The sequence below is a fragment of the Hyalella azteca genome, unplaced genomic scaffold (assembly GCF_000764305.2).
Source record: "Hyalella azteca isolate HAZT.00-mixed unplaced genomic scaffold, Hazt_2.0.2 contig13406, whole genome shotgun sequence".
Lineage (NCBI taxonomy): Eukaryota > Metazoa > Arthropoda > Malacostraca > Amphipoda > Hyalellidae > Hyalella > Hyalella azteca.
Genome location: NW_025943329.1, coordinates 303,470 through 319,682, shown reverse-complemented (window position 1 = coordinate 319,682; position 16,213 = coordinate 303,470). Strand labels below are relative to the sequence as shown.

Genomic DNA, 16,213 nt, shown 5'->3' with positions numbered 1-16,213 from the left:
ATGGTCTTTGTTACCCCAGCTCTTGGGGTATCTAAAGCCGGGTGGTAAAATCAATTATATTTTTTGGTAAAATAACCTCAAATAACTCCAGGTTTTGGTGCATTGTAGTAGAACTCTTCTAGTTACATATGCAAATGACAAATTTGAGGAAAGTGTCATAGTTTGCAAATGGGTAGACTATAGAGTGTAGAGGAGGTAAAGATCGTAACGAGAAGTGATGACACTAAAAGTTCCTCGTCATGCAGAAACTTGCCAACAACTATTAAGACGAATAAGAGCCTGCAATGTGGTGCGGGAGAGAGCAAGCCGTGGGAGAAAGTGTCGGGTATTCAGCTAGTCCCGAGACGTCGTGGCTACGACACTAGCGTCGATAAGGACCAAACTACGGGACTACGGATTGCACTTCAACACGGACACAAAGATACGGCTACATGGCAGCTGTAGGAAAAATTGCACTTCAACACGGACACAAAGGTACGGCTACATGGCAGCTCAAGGAAAAATTATTTCAGTTGCCAGGCTACACACTTAGTTCAAGTGAATCAGTTCACTCGACACATTTCCAATCACGATGCGAACCAGAATCGAGGCAAATAATATCCGACCAACCACCAAATCTATTTTCTAGTAAAAGTAAGCAAAATAAACGCAAGATAACATCATCAATTCGTCAATTTCAAAAACTCAGCTCGGCGAGTGTACTTCAAAATAATTAATATACTAGCCAGGCGCTTGACGAGGCTCAGGTTCCGAGTGGAAGCGTCAGAGACTGCTTGTCAGGCAAGTGATTTGTTAAGGTAGGATAAGTAATGTAAGTATTGTTGTTGATATTGTTGAATGTACGGCTTAGCTGGTGTTACTATTGCCAATGTTTAAATACTGAAGCGAATCTCTCACTCCATTGAGAGTGATGGGCACATGGCACCTCGCTACATAACACAGGAACATCACTAATGTTCAATACAGTTTAACAGCTTTCATTATTTCTGTACAATTTGAAGCACCACAAGAAATTATGATAAAATGAGGAAAATTACCTAAGATGCGAGTTTTTGTTGAAAACGTTAATCTCAATCTCAAAAAGGAAGACGCAAAGACAATCTAACAGCAATTGGCAAAAGACGCCGCAAGACTGGATGACAGTTGCAGGGCACACGCAAAGGTCTGCAGCGACAGCAACAGAAGCAGCAGCAGCTGGAGCAGCAGCGGCTGCAGCAGTAACAGCAGCGGCTGCAGCAGCAACAGCAACAGAAGCAGCAGGGCTGGAGCCAGAGCTGAAGTAGCAGCTAGAGCCAGAACCGAAGCAACAGCAGCAGTAGCTGGAGCCAGAGCTGAATTAGCAGAAGCAGCTGGAGTTGGAGCAGCACTATCAGTAGTAATAGCACCAGCATTATCAGTAACAGCAGCAGTAGTAGCATCATTAGCAGTAACAGCAGCAGCAGGAGCGCAAGTGAACCAGGCAGCCGTAGGGGCGTTGCAGAGAGCGAGGGCGACGCAGGTCTTCAGTTATTCCCGTTACGCGACACCAATGACGTGCAGGTCGCAGCTATCCTGCCTCCCCACCACCAGCTTACACATTAAAACCTAGTCAACGTTCAACTCTTCATAGCTTTGCTTGCCACGGTAAACTCGCTCACACACCAGATCTTTATCTGTAATTTTAAGTACTCCTAACATAGGGTCCAAACAATTGATGTTTCGTTCCAGGTCGATAATATTGATGAAAACTAAATGCAAACGTATTACCCCATTATAATCAACTAAATTACTAGAATTTTACTCAAGACGCTCGTAAATTTATACTTTTTGAAAGGGTTGTATTGGTAATTATGTCAGGTAGAATTGTGCCATATGGCTTCATTAAAAAAGTGTTCCTAAAGGCCGTATTACATGTAACTTAGTCACACAAATGATATGATTATGTAATATCATAAAGTGTAACCTCAATATAATACTAATTAATTAATAGCTCTTTATAGCCCATTTCTATTATTTCTGAGCTCATCCTTGAATTTCATTGATAATATTATATCGTTATTAACGGGTCCATGATTTTTAAAGTGGAGAAATTTATTTCGACCTTGGAACACGCGTCATGAGGATCAGAATCAAGACATTGCCATTCATGAAGGAGGCGTGGCGATAGAAACTCCGGCGCGGCAGGAGGGTTGTCTGCTGGACGGCGCGTTCATTACATGCAAGTTGACGCAACACAACGGACTGCGTACAAGTTCAGGGCTCGACCCAAACGTCGGAGACCCGTCCAATGTGACCATGTGTCTATCTAACACGTCGGAGTCTGACCACAACGTCGGAGACCTGACCAATGTGACCATGTCAGTCTATCCAACACGTTGGAGTCTGACCAACGCGTTAACGCCAGACCAAAACTAAACGTCATGTCAAGAATTAATACTTGACCTAACACGTCAAAACCTGACCAACGCGCATCAAGAACGCATGTGATTTGCTTCAGTAATCCAGCAAGGGCAAGTCCAACTATTAATGATAGTTTGGATTCTACGGGGCATCTGTCAACACGGCTCACATCAAATGAAGATGTGGATTGTGCGGGAGACATGGCAGGTTATCTCGAGATGCTGCAACTTGCAATGGTAAAAGCACCTGACAAGTTCATTCAACGGCATCACTTATAACGTAATGGAATAAAATAACTCATCCCAACCAAAAATTTGGATCGTCTAATCTTATCTTTTTCTAACTGCCCAATTTTTCACGGCAAAAGAGAAAAACATAAATTTAAACGTAATTGGTAAAGGCACATGGATTAAACAACTGCAAGGGTTTACACTATTTTAAATTTACAGACGCCAATAATAAGTGCAGGTAAAGCTGATCAACGCCAAACAGTGTGCTATAATAGCCAACTGCGCCCTCGTTACAAACCCTTGTCACATCGCACCGGGTCAACAACCAACCAAGATAAACGGTACAATATATAAACCTGGCTGAGCCTCAAGTAAAAACGCGTACTTCAATCCCCGTCATGCATTCACGTTACTGATTAGGTGCCGACAGGCAAGAGGATGATTAGTTGCAAGACATGGTGAACGAATTTCAAGAGTTTTTGCAGTTAAAAATATTACCTTAATATGATTATTAATTATGATCCATCATATGTTATTTGTTAGCGGTTTTGATTGCAGCTACAGAAAGAAGAAGGCACACGAGTTTAAGTGAAGACATTTCGAAGTACTTAATTGGCCGGTAAAATGCATGGGCCACCGCCGACAAGGGGAGGCCCATGGCGGCAAGAACTTCACACTTTTGTTGGCCGACAAAGAATGAACACCACAATTCCCCTTCTGTCATACTTCCCTGCCTGTACCACTTGCCCCTCTGCTGCCTGCATCACATGCCCCTCTGCTGCCTGCACCACACTTTGCTCACTACAATCTTTCAGCTGCATATTCAGTTTTTCCCAACTCCTGTCATTCACGTTATCGCTTATCTGCAATAAGACAGATCAACCAACAACATCCCCTCTTCTTCCCATAAACCTAAATGCTGCTTTTATCCCTTCCACCAACCTTCGTTCAGCTTCCAACCACTACAGCAAGCACCATAACTTAATACAGCAGCACCACTCTTGTCAGACCTCTTGCTTCATCACCACAGCCTATCCACCACAAGTTTCAAGTGTCCTTCACTACCGCACCACACGTTCCCAGCACCACACGTGTTCATCATCACAGCACCACGACAGCACTACAGCGCAATAGCAGCAGTTGCGTACGACGTATTGCACAGAACGCATCGTGGCAAACCTCCTACTACCCTCGTCTTGACGACAGCTGCAAAAGCCTCTTTAGACTCAAAATGATACGATTATTCAATACTTATATGATAATAATTATAATTATTATTTATCAGACGTCCATGCATTCTACGCGCTGCACCGATCTATCTTAAGTCAATGTATAAGCAAACCGAAATATTTTTACTCAGGGTAAACACACGAGTCGACACGATCTGACGACATGTCAGATCGTATTTAGACGATTGGTTAGAACCTCTATTGTAATATACCTATGACAAAAATTTATAGTTGTAACTTGTACATAACCTCAATAGAAACTAATACAACTGAATTTTTGTAATTTTTGAAACATTCAGATAGTTGTGTATATTAATTACTTCATATCCTAGTTTCAAAAAGAGAGATCTTTTAAAACAAATAGCGAACCTCAGCTTTATTTGAGGTGTGAACCCAACGTCCAGCTATCAGCCAATGCACATCCAAAATGAATGCAGTAATTGAGCGCGTTATACGCTCAGGATGTAAGTGCACAACCTGGAACTCTGCAGCAGCTATTTCCTTTTGAAACTCAACCGCTATTTCCTTTTGAGCAATTAACAAGTGGACAGCAAACATGGTTTTCGCATTGTAATAGTTTACATTACTTAAATAACATTGAACGTGGAGAAGCGATGTTTAAATGAAAATAGAAACTCGCTCAGAATGAAATTCAAGAGGTGTTGCAAGTTGCAAGAAATGCTGGGTAAACTCTCAGGGTTTACGTGGAAAGTAAGAAGAGAGTATCATCTCAGCTCACGCACGAAGTAAATGCACCTGACAAGTGTTGAAAAACTCATCCCCCAGTGAGGGGGGGAGTAGGGGGGTGGGGGTGCAACTCAAACCACACTCTCCCCCCGCGCCTGCTCCTACAGCTAGCTATAGGATTTCCCTTCCAGCTTTCTCTGGTGCCTGCCTACATCCTCCCTGCTCCTGCTGCTACTCCTCGACGCTTCCTTTCCCGTAATAAACCATTGCCATCATCTTAATACACGTGCATTCCTCCGTCCACAACCACCGAGGATATTCGTGATAAAAATTTGTCAAAAAATTAAACGTACCGTACTGGATTTTATTCGGTCAGTCAGCAACCTGCGTAAGTTGAGTGCGATAATAGGTCTGGATTTCATTTTAATTATAGAAAGAATAATTGGCAGCAACACTAGAGTACTATACACAATTTCTAAATACTTTATAGCAGTCAAAGAACTAGTTGTCGACAGATAATATTGCTTTAGCTCCAAGAATACCGTTCAAAATATCAAACCTTCATTTGACTCAGAACACAAGCTAGTAATGACCGTTTTTTTTAGACCAAATTAAGCCGTATGCGTGGGACACTTTTTTCCTCAATCTGAATTGCCCCTCTGCTGCCTGCATCACATGCCCCTCTGCTGCCTGCACCACACTTTGCTCACTACAATCTTTCAGCTGCATATTCAGTTTTTCCCAACTCCTGTCATTCACGTTATCGCTTATCTGCAATAAGACAGATCAACCAACAACATCCCCTCTTCTTCCCATAAACCTAAATGCTGCTTTTATCCCTTCCACCAACCTTCGTTCAGCTTCCAACCACTACAGCAAGCACCATAACTTAATACAGCAGCACCACTCTTGTCAGACCTCTTGCTTCATCACCACAGCCTATCCACCACAAGTTTCAAGTGTCCTTCACTACCGCACCACACGTTCCCAGCACCACACGTGTTCATCATCACAGCACCACGACAGCACTACAGCGCAATAGCAGCAGTTGCGTACGACGTATTGCACAGAACGCATCGTGGCAAACCTCCTACTACCCTCGTCTTGACGACAGCTGCAAAAGCCTCTTTAGACTCAAAATGATACGATTATTCAATACTTATATGATAATAATTATAATTATTATTTATCAGACGTCCATGCATTCTACGCGCTGCAACGATCTATCTTAAGTCAATGTATAAGCAAACCGAAATATTTTTACTCAGGGTAAACACACGAGTCGACACGATCTGACGACATGTCAGATCGTATTTAGACGATTGGTTAGAACCTCTATTGTAATATACCTATGACAAAAATTTATAGTTGTAACTTGTACATAACCTCAATAGAAACTAATACAACTGAATTTTTGTAATTTTTGAAACATTCAGATAGTTGTGTTTATTAATTACTTCATATCCTAGTTTCAAAAAGAGAGATCTTTTAAAACAAATAGCGAACCTCAGCTTTATTTGAGGTGTGAACCCAACGTCCAGCTATCAGCCAATGCACATCCAAAATGAATGCAGTAATTGAGCGCGTTATACGCTCAGGATGTAAGTGCACAACCTGGAACTCTGCAGCAGCTATTTCCTTTTGAAACTCAACCGCTATTTCCTTTTGAGCAATTAACAAGTGGACAGCAAACATGGTTTTCGCATTGTAATAGTTTACATTACTTAAATAACATTGAACGTGGAGAAGCGATGTTTAAATGAAAATAGAAACTCGCTCAGAATGAAATTCAAGAGGTGTTGCAAGTTGCAAGAAATGCTGGGTAAACTCTCAGGGTTTACGCGGAAAGTAAGAAAAGAGTATCAACTCAACTCACGCACGAAGTAAATGCACCTGACAAGTGTTGAAAAACTCATCCCCCAGTGAGGGGGGGAGTAGGGGGGTGGGGGTGCAACTCAAACCACACTCTCCCCCCGCGCCTGCTCCTACAGCTAGCTATAGGATTTCCCTTCCAGCTTTCTCTGGTGCCTGCCTACATCCTCCCTGCTCCTGCTGCTACTCCTCGACGCTTCCTTTCCCGTAATAAACCATTGCCATCATCTTAATACACGTGCATTCCTCCGTCCACAACCACCGAGGATATTCGTGATAAAATTTTTAATATTCGTTTAATATTTCGTCTCGAAATATTGAACGTACTCGATTTTATTCGGTCAGTCATCACCCTGCGTAAGTTAAGTTCGATAATAGGTCTGGATTTCATTTTAAATATGGTGAGAAAAATTGGCAGCGACACTAGAGTATTTTACACTATTTCTAAATACTTAATTGCAGTCAAAGAACTAGTTGTCGACAGATAATATTGCTTTAGCTCCAAGAATACCGTTCAAAATATCAAACCTTCATTTGACTCAGAACACAAGCTAGTAATGACCGTTTTTTTCAGACCAAATTAAGCCGTATGCGTGGGACACTTTTTTCCTCAATCTGAAGTGTAATGAATACAAAGCAGCACTATATAGTAACAAGCAATAAGCTTCAATATAAGTAATAATGTCACTCGTTTGCTTGAATCGCAAATTCACTAAAAAGTTAAAAGCAAAGAAAACCACAAAAAGGCATAGTATTTTTAAGGAAAACGTTTTCTTTTTAAATACTATGAAATTTTGTGGTTTTCTTTGCTTTTAAGTTTTTAGGTTCAATATAATCAAGCGTCTAAGTCCCGCTGCACATACCAACTCAGACGAGCTAAGCCTTGCATACCGCAGACACCGTGGGGCGATGTACCCTCGAGCGTGTTGAGCAACTGTCCCTTCCAGGCGCCTCTTACATGCCATACAAAGCCCTCTCCTCACCCCCTTACTCCTCTTTCACTGCCTTTACAACGGGGCAGTGAATTGCCCTCCGCTACCCTCCGAAATTCCTGCCTCTTTCCCACGCACATTCTTTCTTACCCTTCTTTTGAGTGGCTAACGAACTGCAAATGCCAAACGATTGTGCACGATAGATATTAATATCTTCCTTTGAACTTTCAATGTGCAAGAAACTATACGACAAAATACGCTCGCACTTCCAACACCCTCTCTTCGAAAATCCTTCTCACCCTAAATTTCATACTTCCAACTCTCCATATTCGGGGATATTATACCTGGTTTACTACTCTCCTACCGCGTATTTGCTACTCTCGTACCGCTGGTATGCTCTACTCCTCCATATTATCTCTGAGTCATGTCTTTGCCAGAGTCCACATGTCGTTTTCACTGCCACTTTTACACTCCGGTCTCCCCACTTTGTCTTGTCTCGCGCCAGGACACTCCCCTCTCCGACCCACGCTCGCCCAGCCCTCGCAAAGAAGCGCGCGCGTTACAGGCAGCGGTCACATTCCTGGACCTTTTCTCGTCCAGCACATCGCATCCCATCATCCCTGGAGCCGGCGTCACTCCAGTGATGCTATTCCAGCCTGCTATAGTAATATACGCGAATATATACATTAATACACAATAAGTACGTGGTACACGAACGATATAAGTACGTGGTACATGAACGCAATAAGTACGTGGTACATGAACGCAATAAGTACGTGGTACACGAACGCAATAAGTACGTGGTACATGAACGCAATAGCCAATAAGTACGTGGTACATGAACGCAATAGCCAATAAGTACGTGGTACATGAACGCCGTGATAAGTGCATTGTACTCAATGAACTCTCAAGGAACTTAAAAACATGTCCCATGATAATAGTAAACAATAATGATAAGAAGGAATTTATGAACATGTTCCATAATTACACTTAACAATAATGATAAGAACGAACTCAAGAACATGTTCTTTAATTACACTCAACAATAATGATAAGAAGTTCGCGGCCTTTTCACCTATGGAAGCAACAGACGCGCTCTCCCACGTGACGCGGTGAGCATACAATACAAGGGAGGTTCTTTGTGCGGTGCAGCGCCAGCATGGCTGATGGTTCCTGGCGCGCGAGGGCGACACTAACCCCCATGCCTTACTCATGTATCGACCCATCACATGGCTGTGATGCTGGCATCATGGTCCGCTCATGACAGTATTATGCTCAAGAGATGAGGTACATAAACCTCCAGTTATGTCTGCATCATGCAAAAATGATGGAGCATCATGCCTGAGGAATGTATGTATCATGCTCAGATGATGAGATGCAATATGTTCCAGTGATGCCCTGCATCATGCAAAAATGATGGGAGCAACATGCCTGAAGAATTCATGTATCATGCTCGAGGGATGAGATGAATCATGCTCAATTGATATGGCATCATGCTTGAAGGATGCATGTATCATGCTCCAGTAATGCCTGCATGATAGTCCAGTAAAGCCCGCATCATACTCAAATGAATCATGCTTAAAGGATGCATGTATCAAGTGATTAGATGCATTAGCAGCAGCAAATTTTCATGATCAATAGGAAAAAATCATTGGCAATTTTTCTAAGAAGAATAGTTACATAAGTGATTGCAATTAACAAATACATATGAATGTGAGTATGCTAAAAAACCAACCAATATTTCTGCATTACTAAACTTATTTCATATAGTCACCCCAAGTTATAGTCTATTGGCTAACACAATGTTTCCAATTAAAATTCATCAGGATTTATATCAAGTGAAATAAATCAAGGAACATTAGTGGGATATCAAGTGTATTCACTGACTAACTGCAAGCTTATGGGCAAGTAGAAAAAATGTAACTCAGTACTCACTGCAGTGAGTGACAGAGAGTGCATTTTCTCGTTGACGAAAACTTGAGGTCACGAACAGACGGACATAGCGAGCACAATAGTGCATTTTTTCCATAAATGAAAAAATGCGCTAAAAAGACTGGCAATCAGAGTACAAAATCATTTTTGCGAACAAAAAGAGCATAAACAGAATTTTATTATCCGGTACTCATGAAAAGAATTCTTTCATTTATGATTTGCTAAGCCTGGTAAGCCATGAACAGATAAGGGAATTCTGGTATCAGTGTTAAATGAGAAATGCTTTTCACTGATGCAGTGCATACTTGGTTTTGCCAAAAACATTCCATCCAGCCAATCTACAAACATTTACAACATCATGAATGCTTGCATCCATTGCAATAACTGCGCATACAACTTTGATGAATATTGTGATCATGCTATTAATTATACATGTTTAAAATATTCATTTTTGTAGCACCTGGCATGACTTTGATCCAAACCTCTTTATATTTGAGCTATACTGTTATTCTTAGTACAAGTCAAAGGTGGGCAAAATATCCCAGTGTGGATCAGAGGTATTTTGGTAAAAGGTAATGCTGTGTGGAGTCTCCATTAATCTGGCTAGAGATACCTCAGTTGACAGTAGGTATGTGACTGAAATGAGATGCTTCATCATTAAATACTTCAGAAATCCTCAGGAAAAAATCAATTGTTTTCTATTTGCTAGGTAATTCCACTAAAAAAAATGGTATTGGAGATGGTAGATGAAGGTGGGTTCTTTCTGGTTGCAAGCTGGTGACTTAACCTAACAGACTAGGTAATTGATGTTTAATAGTAAGAAAACTATACAATCAAAGGTAATAAATTACAAATTGTTGAAAAGATAGATAAAACAAATAGTGAAATAGAAGCACATAATCACAAAACTGACTCATCAATTCAGGTTTCCAATTGTCTTTTCCAGTTTTAAAACCTTCAAAAATAGCTATTGAGAAGTTGGCTGTTGCAAGTAAATCAGAAGAGAGCCTAGAATTTAAATCACAAGAAGAATGACATGAAATGGCAAATGTGGTCACAACTTCAAGCCTCAAGGGCACTCAATTGCCCACAGTCCAACACTGCATTATCAGGACAAACCGTAATTGCTACATGCGCAGCCTAACCTGCTAACCATATTCGAGTTTTGGAATCGGGATTCGGGAACAGTACCCAAGATAGGATACATAAAATATTAAAGAAATCAATTAAATATAGCGAGAATCAGCATAGGTCGGAGTCACGTATAAATAATTTATAAGTTAGGCCTAATGGAGCCCCATATCACCTTCGGCTTCGAGGTTCGAGTTCTAGGTTCATGCAAGTCGCTCATATCACAACCGCTTAAGTCCGAGTAGCTACCACACCTTACATATGAGAACCATTCACATTTCACAGCATAAAATATGTCCCATATCTTGCTGATCATAGCTATATAACCGAAAAAATAAAGCAAAACAAGCTATGAAGTAATGTCACTCGAACCATGGAAGGAGCTAAGGAATGACGAAGCCAGCAGCAGCAACATTACCTCCATCGTTCCCTCCTGATTGTACGAACGAACATGATGACGATGTTTACCCTCTACACTTTAACATCTTACAAGTCGTAAGACAGTAACACAATATGACTAAAATTATAACATAGAGATTTAAGATGCAGTTGAATACACTGATAATATAATATTGCAACACATATCAGTGAATCGTGCATACTTACAATCTAAAATGAAGAGTCTTCTTACGCACACACCATCCTCACTCGCATCTGAAACGCAACTGAGTTTGTGACGTCATGAGCGGCCTCAAGTCCCAGGAACGCTCGCATTGGTGTGTCGTTGGAAGATGAGACCCTTACTTTCTTGAGCAACTTCAATTCTCATATAACTTACCCTTATAATTCATTACATGATTCAATTTAGATACTAATTGCACAAGTTACAATGGGTTTTGTTACTTTTACTCATGATTGTAGAATTCCTATCTTTAAAATAACCGATTTATAAAATTTTAGTGTTCTTCGGGACATAAACAAAGAAAACTGCTTTCATGAACGCTCGATTTCTTCCAGGATTTCAGAATGTTCCTTCTCACACGAGAGAGTCGAACCCTTTTTCCACGTGATAAGATTATTAATTAACAGTAATTTTGTATTTTATTTTAAATAAAATATACTGTAGATTAATTCTTATTATATACTGTTAATATACTAACTAACTTACAAGCTTGAAAATCTCCCAATACAGACCCACGTGCCAAGAAGTAATTTTAGGCCTAAATGTTAGCTTAGACTGGAAATGGCCGTTTGCTTTATGCGTAGAAAATTTTAGGGTAAACGAAATTGAATATTTAACAGAAATTATTGGACGTGTGAGGCTTTCTTTCATTGATTTAATGAAAAATAATGAATTTACACGGGTGTCTAAATATTTTGTAACCCAATCCTAATCCAAGCGTAATTACAATCATGTTTCTGATGAATGTTCAGGGAATATCACTTTCAGAGGGAGGCAGTTCCAATACTTTTTTCGTAGTTTCTTATGAAGATATCACATTTTTTTTCAGTTGGTAGAGTCATTACTTCAACTAGGTTTGCTTGTCGTTATTCAGTCTCATTCAAATGGATAAATTTTCAGCGCAGGTATGCCACGGCTCCCTGTGCTGGGGAGCCGTACGAGGCAGAGCAATTGTCTTTTTAATGTGTGTATCAAAGTTCATACAACTGATGTCTGTTCTTGGCCTGGTGTACTTTGCTAAAATTTTGCTTAAAGCATTGAACTAACTCTAGTTTACTCAGGAAAGTTCTCTGATTGAGGCTTGCCAACATCTCGTCATACATAATGAAACTATGGTTTACATAGCATACACGATGCCCACAGACTTAGCTTCACTGCAAGCGATTAGAGATTCTCGCTTAATAACTATTCTGCTGATAATATAATGCAAGCTGAAGAACCGATGTTCGAGGGCTATAGTTTATAGACGCAATGTCTGTACATGTATTTTTTCACAAAATTTTCGCGTAAAATTTTGAGAAAAATAAATAAATTCATGTTATAATATTTTTATTCGTGTGTAGTTCCACGTGCATATGTGTTCGAGTGGTTGTAATAATATGACCAAAACTAAGTAAAATGAACGTCCTAGGTAGCTTTAACTATGCTCACAATTTTTTTATTTGCTTATTCCTCACTTATTAAGCGTATAGTTGAGATGTCATTAGTTACTAAATTTTTATTTCAAATAGTAATTGTTATTCTGCATGCAAGGAAACGCCATCTGGAATTTAGTGACGGGCCCAAAGTTCCGAGAGGAGAGACATTGCCGCGCTCCAGCGGCCTTCAACTTGTCCTCGAAGCTCCGTGGCAGGACATTCGAGCAGTTCCATCTCGCGACACTCAGTTCCATCACCTGATCATTGCAATGTCTGCCCTCAGTTAAGAACATTATTTATCACTGGATAGTACTGAATTCGCTGAAATATGTTAGTGTTAATTATGAAGAATCAGGGTTGTCTTTTTATGGCTAGACAGCGACAGGTGTCGGTGCTGGTGCGAAACTCCAAACCCTCTCGCCACCAAAGAGAAACGACAAAACAGAAACACAAAAAAGTAACTAATTGAACAAAGTTGTGAAGCCTATGCTACTCTTATTTCTCTAATAAACATTTGTAAACAATATTGTTCTCAAATTAGACTCAAAAAGAATTGTGAAGCGCGCATAATTACGAACTAAGTTTCTATGTTGAGCATCAACAGCACCTGCTGCGTGAACGCAGGGGCCGCTTCCTGACTTACCTGCCGCATAGCCAGCAGCGCTCGCCAGGGACAAAGAGGGGAGCCGAGCACAGCTGCCTGGTGTCCGTAGGTAGCGAAGTCATGTTCGTTTATCATTCAAAACGATCATATGGTCTCACTGAAAGCAATAAGCAATGCTATAAATGGGACTTTTTATATTTTGGGACTTAGATATTTTTTTGTGAGTATATACATGTCCAAAAAACATGGACAACTTGAGTATCTAAAGAAAATTTTTATGGATTATGAGAACCAGTGGAGCAATGACTGAATAAGAGAAGCTTTGAGGTAAAATGACTAATAAGTCAATATAATGTCATGTAATGAGTTGATAAACCTTGAAAATATTACGTCAAAAGTGTGCCTGGTTGTATAAATTATTTCTGTTGCCGTTAAAATGTACTTGATGTAACGAGATCGGCACAGAAGCAACCGCTGGCGTCCATGACATTCAATGAACAACGTCAACGCAACTCACGCCACTGCGCGGGGGGAGCTAGTCCTATACACGTGGGGCTATGCTCATACAGAAACTGAACACTATTCACAGAATACATGGCCATAATGTTCCAGGTTTGAATGAAACCGGCATAATGAATAATTGACTGCAAGTGTATAATGAGATGTGCCCATAAAACCAGTCTCATTATTTCTATGTGATTATTTTGCTTCCAGTGAGCAACTGGCATAATTTCAGAGCTAACCTGAGGTCGCGGTAACGACTCAGAAAGCTGTTTATGTTTACGTAAAGTCCTGTTGTTATCTCTCCTAGTTCGACAACTATCATTTTAGAGAGAGCACAAAATATTTTAATTTTAAATTTGTTCATTCAAGCCTAAAAGTTTATTATCTTCGTCTGTTTCAACAATAATTTCATACTCTAGCACTTCAAATTAGTAATAAAGTTAAATAGAAAGAACTTAAAAAAATTTAAATATAAACTAAAGCTGAAACTGCAAGCAAAAATTCAGTGTTCAAGTTATACGCGTATGAAGTAACAGCTATGAAAATATATAAGTTTTCAATTTTCAGAAAGCAAATTTATACGTTATGGCTAGCTGTTATTCATAGAGGTTTAGCGGCGCAATTGACGCGGTTGTGCGATGTAAGAATGAAGGCAGAGAAGGTTACCTCTAAGAGGAGGGAGCTGCTGTGCTGTGTGGGTGAGGCGCAAAGGTAAGGTAAGCAACGGACTCGTCAGCAAAGGGGAGGCACATGGAGGGTCGCGGGAGAGCTGGAGGCGGGGGTTAGGAAGATGCAGGTAAGAAAACTACGTTCACGTGGAGCGTCGTCCCGCGTAAAAAGTTTTCTGAATTTGGTAGTTTCTTGTCAGGATTTTTGTTGCTTTTAGTATTTAAAGTATCCATGTTACATTAGGATTATTTTCAGTCAATTACTGTGGAAATAACTATCGGCTTTTATGGTAAAAAAAGAAAGATGAGCAAAGAATGTGAACGCAAGAGCCGGTGTTTCGAGAGAGGGGGGTTGGCGAGGGCTGCTCAGCTTGGGGGTTTCGGAGGGGTAGTCTCCAGAGTGGTGGTTGCTCGCTACAGAAAAAAAAACACGTAGGGAGTAAGGAGGAGGTTAGATGGGGAAAGAGACAGAATGAAGAAAGGCACAGGGATAACGATGGACAGGTTTTGATAGTTGATGCGTACCGTGCGTTGTCATTCACGACCTTCGTGGTACGAGGGCGATAGCGCATTATACTGCGCCATGATAATAATAACTCGTGTAAATGCTCATTCACGAAGGTTTTGAGAAATGTAAGTAGAATGAACAGTTTTCTGAAATATTTGTAAATGAATGATAGAGATTAATATTTTATTTAATTAGTGAATACATTAGTCGGCGTAGATTAAAAAAATTGCATGATCACAGTCAAGAACTCTAAGCTTCGTTGCCATCATAGTATTCACACTGGAGTGAGGGCAGACATCTTAGAGTGCCATATTGGCAACTATTCGAGACGATTGAAGGTCAAGACAGGATTAGGTTTAGGGAATGTCTAAACCTCTAAGAGTACATCATATTGAAGCAGAGTAAAGTTAACGCAAATATTGTTATAGTCAAGGAAAGTGTTGGAATTCCTACGTACGGATTGCGTTGATTTGCACTAAAAAGTATCAAATTTTAGAAACACTCAATCATTTTTGAGAAAAGTGATGAGCTTAATGAAAGATGGCGTAGTGCAAAAATAATTCTTGAATAAGTACTACTAGACTTTTGATTATAAAATTGATTATTCCAATCAATTATGGCATCTAGAGACAAACTTTCCAATTATTATTACAATTTATTTCATATTTGTCGAATGAAGTGTGACGTGAACACATTGTGTCCTACATGAGTGGTATAATTACAGACCCTGTACACAAGGCGCCGTCTTATCGCGCTCAATGATAAGGTAGTGAGGTAAAGCTCTAACTTCACAGGCAGAGGGACTAGTCGCCACGCTACGGTCTTCTTTCGCTAAGGAAACTAAAACAAAACAAGTGGTGGAGAGCGGCGCTGTGAAGAGGAACATAGACGCTATTCAATTGTCGGCGCTGCAGTGCTATGGTCATACCTTTATGGTCATACCTGTAACAAAATCTTACATGACTGATCAATAATTTAGGTTTTATATGAAATATTCTTCAGTGAGGGAAGACATTTATATTATAAAATGAAGACATGAGTGAGACCAAATACATAACACGATCAGCCTCCAACCTCTCGTAAGCTTGCCTTACCAAATAGGCCTATATTGGCATCCCACCGTATCACAGATACGATGCGTTCCGATCGAGGCATGATTTGTGATTAAATACTGAGAAAACAAACATGTAAAAGACCCATTTCTCATTATAGGCCGACAATGCCATAAGTTTAAAATATTAAAAAAAAATCGTCGCTTTCAAAAGCAACAAAAAAAAAAATTATTGAGCTTAGCATCTCATAGTCAAAGATTTTTGAAACTATGTTTTTATAGGCGTTAAAACAATTTAATTGTTTCAATAAATTTCTGAATTCCCAAAATGCATTGCATAGTAGTTTTAAGTTCAACAAAGTAGAGACTTCAAATAAAACAAAGTAATGGGATCCTTTCAGTGCATTCTCCTTATTCAAGAGAAACCAACTTCGTTGCTAAGAGAT

The 16,213-nt window shown here is 40.1% G+C and overlaps 1 protein-coding gene across 3 annotated transcripts in view; it reads right to left on the bottom strand.

Annotated features, from left to right (window-relative positions):
• Positions 1–11,096, bottom strand: part of LOC108670085 (mucin-5AC) — a 44,862-nt gene extending 33,766 nt beyond the window's left edge. For 2 of the 3 annotated variants that reach the window (XM_018157538.2, XM_047883651.1), the window contains exon 1: positions 10,999–11,071. The gene's annotated coding sequence lies outside the window, so the exon portion shown is untranslated. Of the gene's footprint in view, positions 1–10,998 lie in introns of all 3 variants that reach the window. The other variant, XM_047883650.1, reaches the window with a different exon arrangement.
• Positions 11,097–16,213: the final 5,117 nt, after the last annotated feature.